This window comes from Rhipicephalus sanguineus, chromosome 3, assembly GCF_013339695.2.
Source record: "Rhipicephalus sanguineus isolate Rsan-2018 chromosome 3, BIME_Rsan_1.4, whole genome shotgun sequence".
Lineage (NCBI taxonomy): Eukaryota > Metazoa > Arthropoda > Arachnida > Ixodida > Ixodidae > Rhipicephalus > Rhipicephalus sanguineus.
The window spans coordinates 164,486,259-164,489,350 of NC_051178.1; positions in this window are offsets into that span (position 1 = coordinate 164,486,259).

Consider the following 3,092-nt stretch of genomic DNA (forward strand, 5'->3'; position numbering starts at 1 on the left):
GAAATCTCAGTTGCCATGGATTTCCAGGTGAACGTTGTTATGGTTATGTTCTGTGTCGTGACTCACACGTGTAAAATGTCATGTTGACATCAAGTGCCAGCAAAAGATTGTAATGGTTATCATGTTCTATGTCACAAGTGCATTAGTGTTATCAGTGTCCGCAAAAAGTTGTTATGGTTATCACGTTCTGTGCCATAAGTGCAAAACAATATGTTGACACAGAGTGCCCAAAATATTGTATTCTCCACCGCAGAAAAGCTTTCTTATTTCCGCTTGAAAGCCTATGTGGAAATGCTTTTGTTGTCGGATATAATGATTAATTTGAAAAAATGTAAAGCGATTTGTGAATTAGAAAAGACTGATTTGTTAACGAAGGTTCAGGAAAATCCTGATTTAGAGCAACAAGAACTTTTCGTCTTTTTGTCCGCGATGTGCCTTCTTGTGCCGTAAAATATATTACTTGCCTTTTGCTTTCGCGCTCTTTCATATGACGCCTGGATGCAATGCAATAAAAGATATTAACGGTTTTTTATGCTTTATTTTTTTCTACCAGTGACAATCGAAATTATGGACAATACCTGTTACATACTGCATATACAGATGGAAAAACATCGGTGGCCGTTATGCTCTGTGAAGGTGTGTGACCAGCGAAGCTTGATAAAATAATCTGCGTCACTCTCTTTTTAATTAAGCGTGAGCTCTCTTTAAATCTAAACTCGATTCAGCGGCATCATGGTACTTGCATTCCGTATTTATTCGAATGCAATGCGAGCTTTTTTTCCAAATTTTTGCTACTAAAGTCGCCCTCGCGTTACAATCGAGCAAACACCGTATTCAGGCTGCGGTGTGCGCTTGGCGGCGTTCATCATATTGCCATGTGTCCTATTTTGTTGTCTTCGGGCTTCACCCGCAAAGACTGTTTGGAATGCTCCGCGCAGACCGCGATGCGATGTTCCAGAAGCGTCACGATTGTTTTAGATCTTTCCGTTAAGATTGCGCGCGGTACGCGAATAGTCTAGAGTTTACGTGGCCACCAGCGATAACGCTGGAACATTCGATAGAACATGTATAAAAGCCGACACGCTTTACCACTTGTCAAAATTATTGACGGACGACGCTCTGACTCGTTTCCCGCCCACAAGTTCGGCCAAATAAAGAGTTTCATCTTCGACACACCCACTGCTGCCTTCGTTAAAGTAACAAAGCCGTGACAATATACAGTACAGTAGGTAGGTGCATCTACGCACACTGATCACAATTTCACTATGGCCCCATTCTGCATGTATACGTACTGCTAAACGCTCTAGCGATGCGAGCAAGCGAAACCGAAACTGGAACTGAAACCGGCTGCAAGATGCCGAACTACTTGCGTAGTAACACAAATGTGAGGATGCCCCGCCTCCGTAGCCTTCGCTCCAATGCCAAGATAAGTTGTCGCCGAGTATAGCTCCGCAGTTTCCTCTGTCTTGCAACACGAGTGCGTAGTCACCCCAATTTTTCAGCTCCCACTAGTGCGAAAATAAATAAACGTTTTCTGCATCTGTCTCACATGGCAAGCTCATATCACTACTAGCTTAAAGGGTCTGTGCCGGAGACAAAGCGTTCTATCTCAGTTTTAAGCCGATTTTAAGATTGCTAATAGTCGTAATGTAATTTCTTGCACACCCGTTTAAGTGGGTAGAGTAATCTGGACGGTTCTTTATTGTGACGGGCAGCTAGCGCCACTTGTAATATTCGACTTCATGAACAGTAGCTCGACGGGTATAAGAGCACAGCTCACCGCTCTCCCGTACTCTGGAGCACATGGAGCACATGGAGCTCGAAGTCATCTACATCTTAAATGAATAAGCAGTTCTATGTCTGTCCATCCGTCTGTTACATAAGACGATCATCGCCATATAGACCCGTTCGCTGCTTACAAACAGAGCTGCTGGACGGCTTCCGGTTTAGTGCACCGGCGTTATGGTGGCTACCGGAGTAGCCTAGTAGCACTGGCGGGGAACAAAAGACGTAGCGAGTAGCGCACACATTTTCAACACTTTTCTCCCTGTGTCTGGCCAAATATTTTAAATAAATATCCTTCTAAGCAGCACACACAACATTATAAGAGTTATTCCTTAACTTTAAGCGCCTTCCTATTACCTGAAAGTGGAAAAATAGTATTTCCTTGCCCTGGCACAACTTAAAAAAAAAACAAGCTTTCTGCTTCGGCGTTAGAGAGTGACAACTGACGTGACCGGAAGTTTCTTGGGGTGCAACACCCGTGCTGCTGCTATCACAATCTTCAAACCAACCGAAAAGTGTACAAACAATTTTTTTTTTCTTGGCGGTGCTGTGTTTAAACCAAGGAGGATTGGTTCAAACGAAGGTTCCTATTCTCTAAAGGCAAGTGTCTGAACCACTAGTCTACGCATCCACCGATGCAGATTGTGAACATGTCTGAACCATATGAATGTGCTACACCCGCGGTGCAAAACAAATGTAAGAGGAGAACACTCTCCATGAAGGCTTCGTTGAATTTCGTTGTACTGGAATAAAAGCCCTGTGTACGACAAGTAGAGCTGATACAGAGGACTGTAGACACCACAAAAATTCCTATTCTGCGCAAATTTAATTCCACACACGCGTTTGGATGGTCGTGGAATGCGCTTCCCATGTCGCCGTTCCAGACGCTGATGAGCTCTAGAAGTAAAATGAAAGACGTCGTGTGCCGATGCCCACTCGGAAGCACGAAATACTATGGCACCAGTTACAGACTTGTACGTTCCCTACCCCCTCTTTCCGCTACCTTATACACCCTACGATATATCCATCCCCCTTATGCATTTTCTGCCATCAAAGAGCCAATCTATATCATGCGGGGGTGTGCTTAGAACCGACCACATAAATCTCTTAATATTAGTAGTAAGGAGCGGTGGGAGGCTGCCATCTGCAGCTCGGCGCGTAATGTCTAGGACCAGATCTTGGATTGAGGCTCCTCTGCTTCCTCCCCCACCGCACCCTTCTCTCTTGGGATAAAGTTTTAACGGCGGAGCTTGATCCCTGCGTTGTTGGCAAAAACCTCGCCTAGCTATGACGCAACTGCGCGTTGC